At 44.2% G+C, this 21259-nt stretch overlaps 1 protein-coding gene across 8 annotated transcripts in view; it reads left to right on the top strand.

Moving 5' to 3' along the window:
- The window catches only part of UBR3 (ubiquitin protein ligase E3 component n-recognin 3), a 533613-nt gene that overhangs the window by 145930 nt on the left and 366424 nt on the right, over positions 1–21259 (top strand). The window lies entirely within an intron of this gene.

Genomic DNA, 21259 nt, shown 5'->3' with positions numbered 1-21259 from the left:
CGATGCATGCCTTGCATTGATGCCATCATTCTTTGATATAGGCTGTCATCTCTGAAGTGTGCTTCTCCTTGGGGTTACCAATGCTTTGACACCCTGCTGCACTTACGGTACTGCCTGCATAGCACACAGTATCAATGCATTCACTCCAACATGTGTGACCGGAGTTGCATTATGAAGGGGTGGCCACGAAGCTGTAATGCTAATTGGCATCAATACCCTTCCCATCTACTTTGGTATCAGCCCGCTTGAATATAGCTTATCGAAGCCTTATGGTACCGGATTGCGCTCTCTCTGTCATAAGTTGAGATCCATCGATGCTCAGTTCCAGTGATTATTTCTTGGCACCGTCATTTACAACATCGATGTAGCAGTACTGAATAATGGAGGACTCAAATCAGTACTGCTTCTTCCATGAGATGTTCTTTGGTACTGTTCCTATTGATGCCTCACAGTCCTTCCTCCAAACAGTACTATAGGCATCCTGATGTCAATCTCCACTGCCTCCTGTCTATTAATGGACATATATGGCTTTTCATGGCAAGTTTTCCATCCACGCATTTACTGTATGGCTTCAGCTTATGCCAGGTATCTTCAGCATTGAGTAAGATGATACAGACCATCCTTCAATTACATTCGTTGTAACATGATTGTCTGCATCGCTGACCTCAGTGGGAATTTCAGTATCTTGGACCAGAGCATTGGAACCAAACGGTCCTACCTCTGCAAACCATACACCTCTCCCACAGTAGTTTCTAAGAGATTTCTTTTCCACTGTGCACACTCACTATTAGCTTCAGTTTTGCCAAAGTTCTGCTTTGTCAATGGGAGCACTACAAGTGGAATCTACTGTTTTCTTTATAAAGGGTGTAGAGCCATTTAAGTTTGGATTACCTCTTTTTCTGCTGTGTTATTCATTGCAGTTCCTTTGCCTGTCTTCTACAGGATGCTCTCTGAGGTTCCTCACTTGAACTTATACCTCACAATATACTTTTCCTAAGCCTGAATTCTCTGCTACTAGATTCTTCAGACCTACATTTGACCAATCTCCTGGCTCCGCATTTCTGACTTTGATATCCATGTCCACGATCGCCTAATACCTATTTTGTATTCGGGCGAAGTACTTTTTGGTGACAATATGGAGGAGACTACACACAGCTTATTTGTCATCAGCAGACCATGCCTCTCATCAGTCAACTGCTCAGCAGGATCACCTAGGTTCTCATCAGGTTCAACCAGGCTCTTAGCAGGATCAACCAGGTTCTACACACACTTTTCAGTGCCACTCATGGGTGACACAAGAACATAAGATTTGCCTTACTGGGTCAGACCAATGGTACAAGCCCAGCAGCCCGTTCTCAGGGTGGCCAATCCAGGTCCCTAATACCTGGCCAAAACCCAAGGAGTAGCAACATTCCATGCTACTGATGGAGTATGGGGGAACATGAATCCTACCTAAGGAGTAGCAGCATTCCATGCTACCCCCATGTCTTTCTCAATAACAGACTATGGACTTTTCTTCTAGGAAATTGTCCAAACCTTTCTTAAAACCAACTATGTTATCCGCTTTTACCACAACCTCTGGCAATACATTCCAGAGTTTAACTATTCTTTGAGTGAAAAAATATTTCTTCTATTGGTTTCCCTGTAACTTCGAGTGTCCCCTAGTCTTTGTAATTTTTGATGTAGTGAAATATTGAACTCCTTGTACCCATTCTACTCCACTCAGGATTTTCTACACTTCAATCATATCTCCCCCTCAGCCGTCTCTTTTCCAAGCTGAAGAGCCGTAACCTTTTTAGCATTTACTCATACAAGAGGAGTTCCATCCCCTTTATCATCTTGGTTGCTCTTCATTGAACCTTTTCTAGTGCTGCTATATCTTTCTTGAGATAAGGAAACCAGAATTGAACGCAATATTCCGGGTGAGGTCACACCATGGAGCGATACAGGGGCATTATAACGTTGTTAGTCTTGTTTAACTATCCCTTTTTAAATTCCTAGCATCTTGTTTGCTTTTTTGGTTGTCATCGCACATTGGATGGAAGGTTTTATTGTATTATCAACAATGACACCCGGATCCTTTTCTTGGGTGCTAACCCCCAAGGTGGACCCTAGCATCTGGTAACTGTGATTTGAGTTGCTCTTCCCAATGTGCATCACTTTGCATTTGTCCACATTAAATTTCAACATGCCACTTGGATGCCTAGTCTTCCAATTTTCTAAGGTCTGCATGCAATTTTTTCACAGTCTGCATGCATTTTGACAACTTTGAACAGTTTAGTGTCTTCTGCAAATTTAATCACCTCACTTGTCGTTTCAATTTCCAAATCATTTATAAATAAGTTAAATAGCACTGGTCCCAGTACAGATACCTGCGGCACTCCACCTGCATTGGTGGTTCAGTGGTAGAAATCTAAGAATCCTAACCTCTCAGTGTTTACTCTCCTCCATTGAGAAAAATAACCATTTAACCCTACTCTCTGTTTTCTATCCGATAACCAATTCCTAATCCACAATTGAACTTTGCCACTTATCCCATTACTCTTTAATTTTCTCAGGAGCCTCTCATGAGGAACTTTATCAAAAACTTTCTGAAAATCTAGATACACTACATCAACTGGCTCATCTTTATTCACATGTTTGTTCACACCTTCAAAGAAGTCAAGCAAATTGGTGAGGTAAGATCTCCCTTGGCTGAACCCATACTGACTTTGTCTTATTAAATCGTGTTTTCCTACGTGTTCTACAATTTTATTTTTTATAATTGTTTCCACCATTTTGCATGGCACTGAAGTCAGGCTTTCCGGTCTGTAATTTCCCTGATCTCCCCTGGAACTCTTTTTAAAAATCGGTGTAACTTTGGCCACCCTCCAATCTTCAGGTACTACAGATGATTTTAGTGACAGTTCAGTAATTTCATGTTTGAGTTCTTTTAGTACCTTGGGATGTATACCATCTGTTCCAGGTGATTTATTACTTTTTAACTTGTCGATTTGGCGTAGTACTTCCAGATTCACCGAGATTTCTTTCAGTTCTTCTGCATCATCACTCTTGAAAACCATTTCCGGTTCAGGTAGAGCTTAACATCTTGTTCCATAAAGACCAAAGCAAAGAATTCATTCATTCTCTCCGCTATGGCCTTATCCTCCAACGGTCCGAATGATTCCCTTACTGGTTTTCTGCTTCTGATGTACCTGTAAAAATTGTTATGAGTTTTTGCTTCTTTGGCAAGTTTCTCTTCATACTTTTTCTTAGCTTTCTTTATCAGTGCTTCTAACTTGCCGGTGCTTGTGTCTTTCTTATTTTCTTCATTCTGATCCTTTTTTCTGTTTTTAAAAGATGCTTTTTTGGCTCCTATAGCCTGTTTCACTTCACCTTTAAGCCACGATGGCTCTCGTTTCCTCTTCTTTCCTCCTTTGCTAATACGTGGAATACATCTGGTTTGGACTTCCATGATGGTATTTTTAAATAACATCCATGCCTGGTTTACAATCCTAACCTTTGCAACTGATTCTTATAGTTTCTTTTTAACCATTTTCCTAATTTTATCATAGTCATCCTTTTGAAAATTAAATGCCTATACAGTAGATTTACTTTGCGCCATCACTCCTGGTATCAGCTCAAATTTGATCACGTTATGATCACTGTTTCCAAGTGGACCCAACACAGTTAACTCCTGTACTATGCCTTGCATTCCACTAAGGACCAAATCTAAAATAGCTCCCCCTCTTGTCGATTCCTGGACCAGTTGCGTTCTTTTGGACATGCCTCTACAATGCATACCCTTCATTTTGCTTTTTCTGCCTTCTCTGGACAAACGGAGGTTATGTCCACTATTCCATAATCTCTTTAAGTGATACAAGAGGGCTTCCTATTTTTCCTTCAACAAGGTCCTCCACGCTGCTCTTCTGAAGCTTCTTTTTCATATCCATTTCTTCTCTTACTTCAAGAACCCTGAAACTAACCGACCACCTGCTGTTCAGCTCGTGATAAAAAAAACTTTAAAAAATCTTAGGAAAATGAATATTGCCTTGAAAGTAGAAATCAAGAGTTCTACTCCAACTACTGAAGGATCTTGGGGAATGGGAGTGGCTATAGAGGAGGAGCAGGTGGCCACTTGTATATACTAATCAGGATATCATACTGACTGAAGGTGATATGCCTCTTCCTATGTACTCACTAGACCTCTAACAGGCATTCACCTATATCTTCAAGTGCAAATGCAGCTCACTTACTTTACATCTTATAATGCTTTTTTGACTAGTTTGCTAATTGTTCAGTTGAGATAATATCACAAATTCCTTTCATGGCTATAAAGTTTTCTTTCTGGAGATACCTATCTAATAGAAGTCTCATCAACTGAAATATTTTTGCTCCCTGAACAATAATACTGAAATCTCTAGGCTCATATCTCGATTTTCATTATATTCTCTTCTAGACTCAAAAAAACCCCAAACAGCTGTGTGCTGTCTATACTTCCACAGGATTGCAATTACCCTATACACTGACTCATGCAAAATTCATCAATATAAGCGTACAAGCCGCCTCGATAGTTTGGGACTTCCCATGCATGCTGTAGGTATTTGACATTCCTCTTCTAGAGTTTCAGCTTAACCTCATCTTCCAGGTTTTCTCTTTTGAACTTTTGTGTTCGTTGTACTGTTATATCACCACACTGATACCTGCAGTCTCTTCTACCGTGTCATGAGACCACACTTAGAGGGCAATAAACTATCTTGCCCTGCTTTTTTCTCATGGCTGTATTTCTACAAGCTCAGTACTTTTTCCATCGTGGTAGTGGACTTTGCACTCCACCACCTGCGCCAGATCCTCTCCACTTGGGAAATTCCTTCTGCTGATCTTTTTGAGTCTCCTAATGATCTCTCATTGCTTCATTCTCCTCCACATTATTTTCCTCACAGCTAGTGGAGGATGATTTTCTTATAGTTTGCACAAACACATTATGGTATGTGTTTCTGCCATTGGACAGAAAGTTCCTCCAACAGTTATTAGCCTTATCTAAGTGTTTACTGTCATGGGTACAAAAACCAACTTTTGGCATTGACAACTATTTTTCACCCTCTAGTCACAAGGTTGTTCCTCTCACTTGACTAACATCATCATCCTTTCACGTTTTGGTGGCCTTGTCGGACTTGTTTTCTTGTTTCTGCTTCAACAGTCCAAAAAAGAAAAACATATATTTATTTTCCATTTCTAGTTCATTCAGAACTGAGATCTTCTGTTTCATAAAACTTCACTCTCTGAATTCAACAGCCAGAAGGACTTCCCCTTCTCTGTTCACTTTCTACTATCATACCTAGTACTGGAAGCCATCCAGTGTTTGATGTTTTTTGCTTCTGTTGGTATTGTTTCACTACCTGGTATAATCCCTCACCTTTGGTTACTCTCTTCGAAGTTGCCCTCCTACTATTCCTGTTTAAGGAGAGGTTCTATGCTGTCGTGCTTAGTGCTAACGGCTCTCAGTCCAGCGATCTGACTCCATATTTCATTACAATCTGAGGTTAGATTTTTTTTGGCTCACCCTTCAACTCTCTGCTATCAATTCCTCCAATACATCCTTTCAGCCATAACCCTCTCTCTGAGCATCCATTCATTTTTACAATAATGGACACATTCAGGGATTCCAACCTTTGTTCTTTTTTATTTTCTTTACCTATTTTGGAAAGTACCATTTCTGCTCTACCTCTATTCACCTTACAGAAGACGTACCAGAGCTCTCAGGGTAATCCATAGGGAAACACGGCTGGTGACTTCCTAACCCCCAGTAAGCCCAGTCAGCCCATTCCCTATTGTACAACAACTTAAGACATGCAGGGCTTTACCTAACCTGTTTCCTTTTCATCCAAAAACATTCCACATTCCAGAGCCCAACTAGACAATCTACCTGGGTCTTCATAACATCTTGCTCTCCTATGTTCGCATTGAGCTCCAACTATGAGGTTGGATTATATTTTACAATCTCAATCAATAATGGCTTTTACTGGATTACAGTATTTGCCTTTTACTCATATTGAGCACACTTTTGTACCAATTACTAGTTAACCAATTTCGTTCTCCTTCCATAGCTCTATACATACTCGTATCAGATATGTCCGAGTTCATTTAGTGGTACTGCACCATTTCTTCTTTAGAGGCCAACTCCCTCTCCATCCCTTTCAGTTAAGCTAGGGAGTCTCATCTGTGAGAATATGCTGCCTGCTTGTCCTGGGATAAAGCATTGTTACTTACCTGTAACAGGTGTTATCCAGGGACAGCAGGTAAATATTCTCACAGCCCACCCACCTTCCCAAGTTGGCTTTTTAATTTGGACATAGAACTGATTACCTCACGAGCCGATGTTGGGTGGGAAGACAGTTGCACATGCACGGTGCTGGCAACCGCGAAGCTTCGTTGAAGTTTAAAGTGACGGTACACTTTTTACTGTCCATACCGGGCTCTGTGGATGACATTGCCTATCTGTGAATAAGTTACTGTGCTTTACTTTCATTGTTTTCTTCAGTGTAACAAAATCTTTCAGTAGTAGAAAGCTAATGTGAATATGTTCATTCAAAACCTCATATAACTGGAGAAAATTTGTGGAATTAGTTATTTCCAGGAGTGTTGCTCTATTTTAGGTGGGGTTTTATGTTTTTCTTTATGGATTCTATGCAAAATATGGATTCCATAAATAAATTAAACATTTTGTTTTCTTTTTGATATCCCTTGAATTTGAGCAAAAAGTGTGAAAAATGTTTTGATAGTAATTCTGTAATTTAAGGAGGGTATGGGGAAAACAATCTTGCAAAGAAATTATCAGTGACACAATCCTTTTTCCAGTGTAGTAGATGAGACATTCTTTGTGTCCCCATGGCTGCTTGCCATCTGCAGAAGGAATTCACTCTGGATTTTTTTCTATGTGCCTCTGGTGTACTTCACTGGGTTCCTTAGCACTACCTATAGAGTTTCCCTTCTGCACATGTGCCAGCAGGAGTGGGTTTGTTCTGCTCTCTCCATTTTATTACTTTATTCAGTGTTTTTTCATCCCTTTTTGGGGGGGGGTTTCTTGTGCTCTGCCTGCATTGAGATCACACAGACTTCGTTCTGCAGCTGATAGGCCAATCCCTGCTGGTACCTTTTAGCTAGCCAGCATTTACTTCACAGGAGCTCAAGGCCATCCCCATATTTCTCCTTCTGCCTAACAAAGGTTTGAGTGTAGTCTGTTGAGCATCTATAGGAGACTCAGCGGTGTCTCGCAGGATGCTGGCTATGTCTTCTCACCTCCACCCGTTCCTGAGCACGTCCATTGGTCTGCAGAAGTGGAAGTGCAGTCAGGCATAGGGTTTGACTGGCAGCCCAAATATTGGCATGATGCAGTGATTCTCTGATTCCTGCTACTGTAAGAGAGCTGAGGTAGGCTGCAGCACATTCTCAGCACAGGTCACAGTGAGTAAAGGCTGTCAAAGCCTGAGAGAAGAATTGGGGAAGGTTTGAAAATCAAAGCTTTAAGGATTTCTGCTTGTCTCCCCATGTTCTCCACCTGAAAAATCCTAAAATCATTGTTTTTGTACTTTGATTAATGTGAAAAATATCTTGATTTTGGTGTGAATTTCTTAGTGGTAGCCATCTTGGATTTTTTTTGTTGAATATTTTTATTAATGAAACAAAGACACAACACAATGCATACAAAGCAGCATAGACAACAATACAACGGTATAGCAAAAAGAATACTCATCCATTAACTGCAAACAGTGTACAGTGCCTAGAGCTGTACCCTCTAGTTTCATATTTTCAAATAATAATAACCCCCTCCCTACCCCATTTCTTCCCCCCCCCGGGTGATATCGCACCACTTAATCACACTTATGAATCAAAACTTGGACAGAGAAATCTGTGCCAAGCAGAAATTCCACACATGTTGGGATCCAGCTTTCCTACCGTTGTCACTTTCAGAGAAGCCCCGGGACTCCCAAGAGGCCATCTCACACAGGGATATCTTCCAGGCCTTCAACTGAGGTGGTGCCTTGTCCGTCTATCCCTGAAGAATACTGTTCTTTGCTAACAAAAGTGCAGCAAGAACAAACTTGCAATGAGTTGGGGGCAGCACACACTGTTCCAGCATTGCAGGATGGCCAAGAACCAAGTAGCTCTTACGACCACTTGACTGAGACTGGGAGACATAAGTCAAGAGAAGCTAACATCCCTCTCCAATAGGGTCCCAGAACATGACATTCTACCAACATATGCAGTAATGGCCCCTTCACATATTTACATTTCACACAATTGTTCCCCTCCCACAAACCAGCCCTTGCTCCCTGTACTCTTGATATGTAAGCTCTGTGAAGGATTTCTATTGCAATTTCTGAAGCTGAGCATTCCTCAAACTAAGTGATATCTGAGCAAAATATTCCTGCAAAAACTGATCTGTAACCACAGCAGCCAGTTCTGCAGACCACTGCCGAGCCAGAGGTACCAGATAGGAAATTGTTCTCGCCTCTCTACCCACCCCATACTACAAGGAAACTTAGTTATGAGTGGATGGGAGTTGGAGAAATATAGTGTCAAAGCAGAGGAACGCTCCCCCTAAAGAATAACTGCGGTGTTTTTGGGAATAAAAGTGCTTCAGTTGAAGCTAAGCAAAAAAGGGCAAGTGGGTTGCCTCACATCCCCTATAGAGATCTGCATAAGCAAGGAAGCCATCCGCACTCATTTAAACATAGAAACATAGAAGATGACGGCAGAAAAGGGCTACAGCCCATCAAGTCTGCCCACTCTGCTTACCCACCCCCTGTCTATGCCCTAATGACCCAATTTCCTTATCTTGACCCTCGTAGGGATCCCACATGGGTATCCCATTTATTCTTAAAGTCTGGCACGCTGTCTGCCTCGATCACCTGCACTGGAAGCTTGTTCCATTGATCAACCACTCTCTCTGTGAAGAAATACTTTCTGGTGTCGCCATGAAATTTTCCGCCCCTGAGTTTGAGCGGGTGCCCTCTTGTGGCCGAGGGTCCCTTGAGAAAGAAAATATCATCTTCTACTTCGACACGTCCCGTGAGGTACTTAAATGTTTTGATCATGTCTCCCCTCTCCCTACGTTCCTCAAGAGTGTAGAGCTGCAATTTATTCAGTCTCTCTTCGTACGAGAGACTCTTGAGCCCCGAGATCATCCTGGTGGCCGTCCGTTGAACCAATTCAATTTTGCGCACATCTTTATTGTAATGTGGCCTCCAGAATTGCACACAGTACTCCAGATGAGATCTCACCATGGCCCTGTACAACGGCATTATGACTTCAGGCTTTCGGCTGACGAAACTTCTATTGATACAACCCAATATCTGCCTTGCCTTAGATGAAGCCTTCTCCACTTGATTGGCAGTTTTCATGTCTGCACTGATGATTACTCCTAAATCTCGTTCTGCTGAAGTCCTAGTTAAAGTTTCTCCATTCAAGAAGTACGTCCTGCATGGATTTCCGCTTCCGAGGTGCATGACCTTACATTTCTTAGCATTGAAGCCTAGCTGCCAGGTTGAGGACCAACTTTCCAATGTAAGCAGGTCCTGCGCCATATAATTCTGTAAACTGCATTCACTTACTATATTACATAGTTTGGCGTCATCGGTGAATAGTGTTATTTTACCTTGAAGCCCTTGAGTCAGATCCCCTATGAATATGTTGAAAAGGAGTGGACCCAGGACCGAGCCCTGCGGCACTCCACTGGTCACCTCTGATGTTTTAGAGAGGGTACCATTAACCACCACCCTCTGAAGTCTGCCACTCAGCCAATCATTGACCCATGCAGTTAGTGTCTCTCCTAACCCCATCGATTCCATCTTGCTTAGCAGCCTGCGATGTGGGACACTGTCAAAAGCTTTACTGAAGTCCAGGTACACGACGTCCAAAGACTCTCCCAAGTCCAGCTTTCTTGTTACCCAGTCAAAGAAGCTGATGAGATTGGATTGGCAGGACCTACCCTTGGTGAATCCATGCTGACTGGGATCCCGAAGATTCCCTTCATTCAAGATCGTGTCCAATTTGCTTTTAATTAGTGTTTCCATGAGTTTGCACACTATTGATGTGAGACTCACCGGTCTATAATTCGCAGCCTCTGCCCTGCAACCCTTTTTATGCAGAGGAATGACATTAGCTAATTTCCAGTCCAGGGGAACTTTCCCCTTACTTAGGGAGAGATTGAATAGCTCAGCCAACGGTTTCGCCAGGACATCGCTCAATTCTCTGAGCACTCTTGGGTGCAAATTGTCTGGTCCCATGGCTTTGTATACCTTGAGTCTTGCCAGTTCACTGTAAACTTCACCTGGTGTGAACTCAAAATTCTGAAACGGGTCTTCTGTGCTTTGTGTTGCCTTCAACTGCGGACCGTGTCCCGGTGCCTCACAGGTGAAGACTGAGCAGAAGTATTCATTCAGTAGTTCGGCTTTATCGGAATCTGCTTTCACGTAACTTCCGTCCGGTCTTCTAAGGCGTACTATCCCGCCTGTGTTCCTTTTTCTGTCACTAATATACCTGAAGAAGGATTTGTCCCCCTTTTTAATGTTTTTTGCCAGAATTTCTTCCACTCGAAGTTTTGCCTCCCTAACTGCCATTTTGACCGCTGTAGACCTGGTCCTATATTCTACTTTTGCCTCTCTTTTCTCCGTGCGCTTGTAGGAGAGAAACGCTTTTTTCTTCTCCTTAATGAGGTGCGAGATCTCCGCGGTGAACCATTGGGGTTTATTGTTTCTTTGTCGTTTATTTACTAATTTTATGAACGGCTAGTTGCTTCATGTATGGCTGATTTCAGTGTTAACCACTTAGCTTCTACATCATCGGTCTCCGCTTGGTCCTGCAGTGTCTGATGGACGAAATCTCCCATATGTGCGAAGTCTGTGCCCCGGAAATTGAGTACCTTTGTTTTCGTGTTTGATCTAGGGAAGCCTTTCCTAAGGTTGAACCATACTATGTTGTGGTCGCTGGAGGCTAGCATATCTCCTACTGAGACCTCTGAGACGCTTTCCCCGTTGGTGAGTACCAGGTCGAGGATCGCCTGGGCCCTAGTGGGCTCCGTTACCATTTGTTTGAGACGTGCTCCCTTTATGGAGGTTAAGAGCCTCCTGCTACCGCTGGTTGTCGCTGAAAATGAGTTCCAGTCTGCATCAGGCATATTGAAGTCCCCTAGCAGTACAGCTTCTCCTCGTAGAGTGATATTCTCTATGTCTTCAATTAATTCTGCGTCCATGTCTTCCAGTTGTCTTGGGGGTCTGTATACCACACCTAGATACAGGCATTTTTCTCTGCCTCTTGCCAGGTTTACCCAGAGGGACTCCCCGGTGTACTTGACATCTGTGATCCTGGTGGTTTTGATGTCCTCTTTAATGTATAGAGCTACCCCCCTCCTAACCTGCCCTCTCTGTCCTGACGAAGTAGATTGTAGCCCAGTATAGCCATATCCCACCCATGTGAGTCCGTGAACCAAGTTTCAGATATTGCCACCACATCTAGGTCGGCATTCCTTATTTCAGCCTCCAATTCTAGAATTTTGTTACCTAAACTGTGTGCATTGACATACATGGCCCTCCATATCTTGTGTTTGCTAAGTCCCTGTGAGGCGTATCCTACCCGAGTCGGTGTGACTCCCAAAGAACTGTTTGCAATGTGGATACTTACCTTGGACATGGAAGCAGAGTTTCGACTCACCTCATCAGGATAATTCCTTTCTGCATTATGTGAATGGGTACCCTCCCCCAACTTACCTAGTTTAAAGCCCTGTGAAGCAGGCGGGCTAGTCGGTGTCCAAAGACATTCTTACCCCTACTGGTCAGATGGAGTCCGTCTGGTCCCTGAAGTCCTTGTAGCGCTTCCCCATGGTTTAGGAATCCGAAGTTCATATCCCGGCACCATCCCTGTAGCCACTCGTTCGTCCTCAGGATACGTTCATCTCTGGCTCTTCCCAAAAATGTCCCAAATACAAGCCCCTTCCAAATTGGTCCAGAATACAGTTGCCTCCCTCCAATGCTGGTGGAAACTCTGGATTATGGCATATGGGTGTCATAGCCCAATTTGCTGCAGCACCCTCAACAACCCTTCGCTATTACTTCTAGACCCTGGATAAGGCACCAAAGTAGGGATTCGGCGGCCTAGGTAGCTTCTGACACAAGGTTTCCCCCACCCCCTAAGCACACCATAGGACCATACGGGGCTAGTGGGCAAACAAGCCTTGGGATGCATACCATGTTCCCCCCTGCGTGCAATTCGTGGATCCACCACATAAGCGCAACCACATTATAGAGATGTTTGTCTGGCAATCTGAGACCCCCACGGTCCCTCCCTGAACCAGCTTCCAGAAATTAATCTGAACCGGCTTAGCTGTCCAAAGGAAAGCTGTCACCATGGAGCAATGCTGTTTCTTGTTCTTTCGCTGTATCCGCAATGGTACCATCTGCAAGGGATATAAAAGTTTTGGGAGAAGAACTATCTGGACCAGCGCCACTCGGCCCAGCAGTGAGAGGGGCAAATCCTTCCTTTTAATGCAAAAAGTTTTTAAAGTATCCAATTTTTATCCCAGGACAAGCAGGCAGGTATTCTCACATATGGGTGACGTCATCCGACGGAGCCCGGATGCAGACGCCTCATAAGCAGACTTGCTTGAAGAAACTCGAAGTTTCGAGTCGCCTTCCCGCCCAGCACAGGGCACGTCTCCTCAGTTCTTAGTTTTCCGCGGAGCCGAGAAGTCCGTCTTTGACTCTCTGCGTTCAACTTCGTTCACTTTTTGCCTTCTCTCAACCGCGGTTGGTGACTTTTTATTCACAAATCGCTGTTTTCTTTTCTTTTAGAAAAAAAAAAAAAAAAATTGTCTTCCGTTCGTTTTCCCGAGATGGGCCGCTCGGCCGCAGCCCACAAGCTTCGACTTTGCAGCGGCTATTTTTCTGCCTATGTCCCGGCCTACTACAGGCTTTAAGAGGTGTAGCAAGTGTCAGCGCGCGATCTCTCTCACTGACCCTCACAGACGCTGCTCAAGTGCCTTGGGCTGAAATATCATCCTAGGTCGTGCCTGCCTTGCCAAACACTTCAGCCTCATGCTTTCAAACGTCGTTGCATTCTGGTGGACAAGCTTTTCGAGATGGAGTCTCCTACTGATCCCTCAACTTCGAAGGCGTCTTCGGCCTCGACTTCCATCGAGGCTCCTTCTGCGCCTCCTGCTTCCACCTCGAGCCTTATCAGACCTTCATTGTTTGCAGCGGCTCTTGCATCGACGTCATCTGCTGTATCTTCCCCTGTTTCCTCAGGTCAGATAGCTCAGCAGTCGGTTCCACCGGTGGTGATTAAAGTGTTCAAGACTACTAAGTCGAAGCACACTCACACTACCTTGAAGGAACCTCGAGCCAAGGCAGGTGGTCTGATTTCAGACGCAGATCCATCCTTGCCAGCTTCTTTCCAGACCATACTAGAGAAGCAGTTTCTTCAGTACCTTACTATTATGGATCCTAAACTGCTTCCCCTTATCCTGCCTGGGGCATTCAGCAGATTCCCGCGATGTCGAGCCGCTTCCTCTATCCCATTCTGAGATTCCACACTTTTTGCAGGGAGCAGAGTCTCTGCGAGTGTCTGGTCTGCCATCCATGCACGAAAAGCAAGGAGCAGATTCTTTGCGAGTGCATCGACCGGAATCCTCACACTCTAAGCAAGGAGCAGAGTCTTTGCGTGGATCGAGGTTCCTCCACCAAGCCTCTGCAACTTCGATCTACAGTTTCTAGCCTTATTCATACATCGGCATCGGCTGCATACGTCTCCGAGGCGAAATCTCCTCGATCCTCGAGATCTGGTTCCAGACACAGTTCTCACCACTATTCGAGGCCTTCATCGAGGCATTCTTCCAGGCATCGTTCTTCTCAGGATAAACCATCTTCCTCGAAGCCTCAATCTACTCCAACCTCGACCAGACCACCGACTCCTCATTCGAGGTCGCCGATGCTGGACCTCGAAGATGTTCCGGTCTTGATTGCCTCGACCAGGTCACCAGGTTCTTTTGATGCCTTTTTCCATGCCGAAGCTTCTTCTTCGACACAGGCTGCCTCGGCGTCCTCGAGTCCTTCTCGAGGCAAAGCATTACCAGATCAGCTATCTTTCTCATCTTTTCTGCGACAGATGGCTGTAGACCTGGATTTACAATTGGATACTGGCTCCAAATATTCTAAGGAATATCTAGAAGTCATGCGTCTTCCTCAGGCTCCGGCTGAGAGTCTCAAGCTTCCACTTCATAAGCTTTTGAATCAGACTTTTGCTCGATGCATGGAGACTCGAGGTATAAAACTGTGCATCGCAAAGGGTTTGACAACTCGCTTTCTCATCAATCCCTGCTTGTTGAATCCTCCTTGAAGAGATCCCATCCTTCCAAGGTCTATGCCACAGTTCCTCCTGAAAGAGAGGGGAAAACTATGGACAAATTTGGACGTCGCATCTACCAGAATGCTATGATGTCCTCTAAAGTCCTCAACTATAATTTTTATTTCATTACTTATTTTGAATTTTTTCTTTCTCTTCTGCCAAAGTTTTTGACTTATATGGACAATCATGCATTTTGAGTTTCAAGAAATCATTGCTTCTTTCTCTCAGTTACGTCTCCATCTCCTTCAATCATCTTATGATGCTTTTGAGTTATCTGCCCGAGTGGCTGCTTGCTCAGTGGCTATGCGTCGTCTTACCTGGCTTCGAACCATTGACATGGACTCTAACCTTCAAGACCGCTTAGCTCCGCTTAGCTAACTTTCCTTGTCAAGGCAATGACCTCTTTGATGAATCCATCGAGGCAGCCACCAAGAAATTATCTGACCATGAGAAATCATTTGCTTCAATCGTCAGACCCAAACTAAAGCCAGCTCCTGCTAAGCCTGCACACCCTGCTGTTATCTATCAAAGGCGTTTTGCTCCAAAGCCGGCTCCTTATACTCGCCCTCCTCTGAAAAAACAGCAACCTCAGAAGCAACAGAAATCCCAACCTTCTGCTGCACCTAAGGCTTCACAGCCTTTTTGACTGTTTACAACAGAGCATAACCTCCACTGTTCTGTCTCTGTCTCCATTTCCCCCTATAGGAGGTCATCTCCATCATTTTTACAACCGATGGACAATAATTACATCCGACCTCTGGGTGCTTACCATCATCAGGGAAGTATACTCTCTTCATTTCACTCAGGTTCCACCAGAGCTTCCTCCAAGAGAGTATCCTTCCAATCCATCCCAGACCGCCCTTCTTCTTCAGGAAACTCAAGCTCTGCTTCATCTCCATGCCATCGAACCAGTTCCCTTGGAACAACAGAACAGGGGTTTTTACTCCTGTTACTTCCTTGTTCCGAAGAAGAAGGGTGATCTGCGACCCATTTTGGATCTCAAGGCTCTCATCAAATTTCTAGTCAAAAAAAAATTTTGAATGTTGTCCCTGGCATCCCTTTATCCCCTTCTTGAGCAGAACGACTGGCTATGCTCTCTCAAGGATCTCAAGGAGGCCTACACTCGTATTCCCATCCAACCGGCCTCCCGTCAATACCTCAGATTTTGGGTGGGGAATCTGCATTACTAACACAGAGTTCTACCCTTCGGCCTGGCCTCGTCTCCCAGAGTGTTCACCAAGTATCTGGTAGTGGTAGCAGCAGCTCTACGAAATCATGGTCTTCAGGTATTTCCCTACCTAGATGACTGGCTCATCAAAGTTTCCACATCTCAAGGGGTTATTGTAGCGACCCAACGGACTACCTGGTTCCAACAAAGTTTGGAATTCGAAATCAACTTTCCCAAATCTCAACTTCAGCTCTCTCAGAATCTACAATTCATTGGAGCTGTTCTGGACACTATCCAACTCAAGCATTCCTTCCACAACAACGTCTGGAAGCTCTTCTTCAACTCTGTCACACAGTGTCTTCCTGCTCTTCCATCTCAGCGAGACACATGATGGTACTTCTGGGTCACATGGCCTCCACAGTACACGTGACTCCTTTTGCCAGGCTTCACCTCAGAATTCCTCAGTGGACCCTGGCATCTCAATGGACGCAGGTTTGCGATCCTCTTTCTCAACACATCACAGTTGCTCCTCCTTTGAAGAAGTCTCTCCATTGGTGGATGCTCTCTTCCAATCTTTCCAGAGGCTTGCTTTTTCAAACGCCCCCTCATCAGAAGGTTCTCACGACAGACTCTTCCACCTACGCTTGGGGTGTTCATCTCGATGATCTCCGTACTCGCCTTTGGACCAGTGTGGATCGTCAGTGTCGTATCAATCAGTTAGAACTCAGAGCGATACTCAAAGCTCTCCATGCTTTTCAACATCTCCCTCACGACACAGTAGTCCTCATTCACATGGACAACCAAGCCACCATTTATTATGTCAACAAAGGGTCTGCCTCCCTTTGTCAAGAGGCTCTGGAAGTTTGGGACCGGGAAATCCATCACAACACCTTCCTCAAAGCTGTCTACATTCAAGGGGCAAAGAATTGCTTGGTGGACAACTTGAGTCGTCTCCTGCAACCTCACGAATGGACTCTCCATTCCTCGCCTCTTTATCACATTTTTTCATAGTGGGGAACGCCTCAGATAGACCTCTTTGCAGCTCCCCACAACTATAAACTGCCTCAATTCTGCTCCAGTATATACCCTCCTCACCGCCTCGAGGTAGATGCTTTTCTTCTGGAATGGACGAATCTTTTCCTCTATGCATTTCCTCTATTCCCTCTCATTCTCAAGACTCTGGTCAAGTTGAAGAACGATCATGCCACCATGATTCTAATCGCTCCTCGGTGGCCAAGACAACCCTGGTACTCCCTTCTACTTCAACTCAGCAGCAGGGAGCCATACCTTCAACCAGTTTTTCCTTCTCTGCTTACACAGAGTCAAGGATCTCTACTTCATCCCAACCTGCAGTCTCTACACCTGACAGCCTGATACCTCTCAACATAACTCCTCTTCAGTTTTCTCAATCTGTAAGGGACATTTTAGAAGCTTCTAGAAAGCTTACCACTAGACAATGCTATCACCAAAACTGGACTAGATTTTCTACATGCTGTTCTTCTCATCATAAGGAGCCTCAGCATTCCTTTTTATCTTCTGTTTTGGACTATCTTTTGCACTTATCCAATTCTGGTCTCAAGTCTACATCTATACGAGCCCATCTCAGTGCAATTGCTGCTTTTCATCAGCCTATTGAAGGGAAACTCCTCTCTGCTCATCCGGTGGTTTCCAGATTCATGAAAGGACTTTTCAATGTCAAACCTCCTCAAACCGCCTCCTGTGGTTTGGGACTTCAATGTTGTCCTTTCTTAACTCATGAAGCCTCCATTTGAACCAATTGATAAGGCTTATCTGAAGTATCTCACTTGGAAATTGGTATTTCTCATTGCCCTCACTTCTGCTCGATGAGTCAGTGAGCTACAAGCTTTATTTACTGACCCACCATTCACTGTGTTCATCATGATAAGGTGGTTCTTCATATTCATCTGAAATTCCTACCTAAAGTGGTCTCAGAATTTCATCTCAACCAATCCATCGTACTTCCAGTGTTTTTGAAATGCCTCATTCTCACCCTGGAGAATCAGCTTTTCATACTCTGGACTGTAAACGTGCTTTGGCCTTCTACTTGGAACGCACCAAACCACACAGAACTGCTCCTCAACTTTTTGTTTCCTTCGATCCAAATAAATTGGGACATCCTATTTCTAAGCATACCATCTCCAACTGGATGGCGGCTTGTATCTCATTCTGCTATGCCCATGCTGGATTACCCCTTCACAGTAAAGTCACAGCCCTCAATGGCAGCTTCAGTAGCTTTCCTCAGATCTACACCTATTGAGGAAATTTGCAAGGCTGTTACTTGGTCCTCGGTTCATACTTTCACTTCTCACTATTGTTTGGATACTTTCTCCAGATGGGATGGACAGTTTGGCCAAACAGTATTACAAAATTTATTCTCCTAAGTTGCTAGCACTACCACCATCCCATTCTGGTTAGCTTGGAGGTCACCCATATGTTAGAATACCTGTCTGCTTGTCCTGGGATAAAGCACAGTTACTTACCGTAACAGGTGTTATCCAGGGACAGCAGGCAGCTATTCTCACAACCCACCCACCTCCCTGATTGGCTTCTCTGCTAGCTATCTGAACTGAGGAGACGCGCCTTGTGCTGGGTGGGAAGGCACTCGCGCAAGTGCAGTGTGGGCGACTCGAAACTTTGAGTTTCTTCAAGCAAGTCTGCTTGTGAGGCGTCTGCATCTGGGCTCCGTCGGATGACGTCACCCATATGTAAGAATAGCTGCCTGCTGTTCCTGAATAACACCTGTTACTGTAAGTAACTGTGCTATCCAGGATATTTTTCTGGTATACCCTGGACCAGTCAGCATTAAGATAAACACCTAGGTATATCAATTCCGACCAGGCCCAATGCAAAGGAAAGTTGGGGGTCAGATAAAGAGGAACAAGGCTGGGACACATGTATGGCCTATGATTTGCTAAAGTTGATACATAAACTGGTAAAGGAACCAAAAGTAGTAATCAAGGCGATTATCTGGGGAAGAGTGATGCCCGCATTACCCACAAACAAGAGCATGTCATTTTCAAACGTAATCTGGCAGAACCCTCCCCCCCACCCCACCCCACCCCACGGAGACCTGTCAGCCCAGTGGAGCTGCGAATTTTGATAGCCAAAGGTTCAATAGATAATAAGTTCAAAAGAGGGGACAAGGGGCACCCTTGACGAATCCCGCGCTGCAGAGGAAACGGTTACGTGCGACAGTGATTAATCAGAAGTTAAGCAGTGGGGCTCTTGTACAAAAAAGAGCTTACAATCCCATACCGCTCCAACACCCAGAAAAGGTTTTTCCATGAGACCTTATCAAAGGTCTGTTCCACATCGAGGCTGGCCAGAATGTTATTCTCACCCTGACCATAGTCGATACGAAGGGCCCACAAAGCCTTTAAGATGTTGTAAGAGGCAAATCGTCCAGAAACAAAGCCAACCTGATCTGTGTGTATCAGACTGGGAATGACTACACTCAACCGTTTTGCCAGGATAGCTGATAGCAACTTCATGTCTTGGTTCAGGAGAGAAATAGGTCTATAAGAACCCACCAATACGGCACTGTTCCGGAAGCAGAAATTCAGCCGCCTGTACATCTGCGCACATGGTCCCCCAAGCCAGGTCAATTTTGGTCCCTTAAGATTTTGTAGAATTCGGGTCCCATTACATCAGGCCCATGCACCTTAGCCAACTTGAGACTGCCAATGTCTAGGTCAGGGATCTCAAAGTCTCTCCTTGAGGGCCGCAATCCAGTCAAGTTTTCAGGATTTCCCCAATGAATGTGCATTGAAAGCAGTGCATGCACATAGATCTCATGCATATTCATTGGGAAAATCCTGAAAACCTGACTGGATTGTGGCCCTCAAGCAGGGACTTTGAGACCCCTGGTCTAGGTGGAGTTCCTTGGTCGTAATGGGCGCTTTGAGAAAATATAGTTGAGTAGTGGTCACCTGCGGGAGCTCTATATTGCTGAAGAAGCAATCTCTCTTAGCTATATGGTAAGGCCCATCATTGTAGAGATCCTTATAAAACTGCATGAATTGATTTCGTATATCTGCTTCCTCGGTGTAGTGGCCCCCATTCTCCTTTTTAAGCTGCTGGATGTTAAAAACCCTCTGCTATGGAAGGACTAAATTTGCCGGCTTTGTTTCCCCCAGCTGTGAAATTTATACCTGTATGCATCAATATGAGTCAGATCGATAGCATCATTCTCCTTTCTAAGACTCAAATATTGAGTCCTATCCCCTGCAGTAGCTGTTCCAGTGTGTGCACCATGACAGGCATGCAATTGTTTGGTAATAGTGATCAGAGTGTCCTTCTGCTGTTTACGCTTCTGTACCGTATATGAAATTATCTTACCCCCTAGAAAGGCCTTAGATGCCTCCTAATAGCTAGCCGTCGAAACCTCTCCTGTGTTGTTGTGAGAATCATACTCCTGCCAAGCATCCCGCAGATATTGGTTAAAGTCCTCATATAAGAACAGAGTGGAATTAATTCTCCACATCCTATCCCTCCCCTCCGTCTGTCAGTGCAGATATGCTGTCACCACCGAATGACCAGTCCATACAACATCTCGTATTTCCTGCTTTCAGGGAGCAAAATGTAATCTATCCAGGAGTAACTATCATGGACTCCAGAGTTGAAAGTGAAGTCAAGCTCCTTGGGATGGGAACTCATAAGAAAATTAACTCCCATTCGGTCCGAATAGTTCTTTGTGGGGTGGGCTGGTTTGCAATCGATGGCCGAGGAACTAACAATATTGAAATTGCCTGCCATTACTGGTGTGTAATCAGGCAGGATGGCTACCTTAGCTACCAGCTCGGAGAAGAACCGATATAAGTAAACATTGGGAGCATATATATTGCAGAGAGCTATTTTCTTGCCCTGGATAACATAAGTCATTTGGGTCTTTAAGTACCTTATGGGCAGCATGGGCCACCCCTCTTTGTTTAGAGTTAAAGGAGGAGAACATGACTTCTCCCACCCAGTCCTTCTTCAACTTCCGATGCTCAGTTGCGGATAGATGGGTCTCCTGTAAGTGGTACAAAAGGAAGTGGGAACGGACAATGAACACTCCATTGAAGATCACTGTTGTAAAACCAACTTGTTTATTTCAGAAAAGGACACAAGCAGAAGCTGTGGACCTGACACAGCACTGTGTTTCAGCATCTGAGGAACGCCTGCATCATGGGTCACTAAACATAAAAACATAACACAACATATTAAATTACATCATATAAAAATTTAAAAAATTTCCTAAACCGTACAATTCAATACCAGAGGCCAATCAAATAAATAAATACATATAAATACAACGAATGATAAATATGTCAAAGATATGTATATGTGACAAACAAAACATATGATAATGTATATGCAAATTAATAAAAATGAAACCAAACCTGTGGTGTATATGTTCACAGATGACAGGTATGGGGTAAAACAAAGCAGTATAGTAAAAATATGGAAATAGGACCATCAAAATATTTTAACCCTCCCAACGATCAAGGTCAGACATGTTCTTGTAATTTAGGTTGGAAATTAAATTTTATATAGTAGCAATAGAATGTGTTAGGTTTACTCCCAAGTAGCGAAGTGATTTATCTGCCCACAAAAATGGATGGTGAAGTCGGAGCGCAGACACCTCCGAGTTGTTAAGGGTGAGATTAAGAATGTCTGATTTGGACATGTTAATTTTGAAGCACGAAGCCA

This window comes from Geotrypetes seraphini, chromosome 5 (genome assembly GCF_902459505.1).
Source record: "Geotrypetes seraphini chromosome 5, aGeoSer1.1, whole genome shotgun sequence".
Taxonomy (NCBI): Eukaryota; Metazoa; Chordata; class Amphibia; order Gymnophiona; family Dermophiidae; genus Geotrypetes; species Geotrypetes seraphini.
The sequence above is the reverse complement of the archived record's forward strand: the minus strand, read 5'-3'. Positions and strand labels throughout refer to the sequence as shown.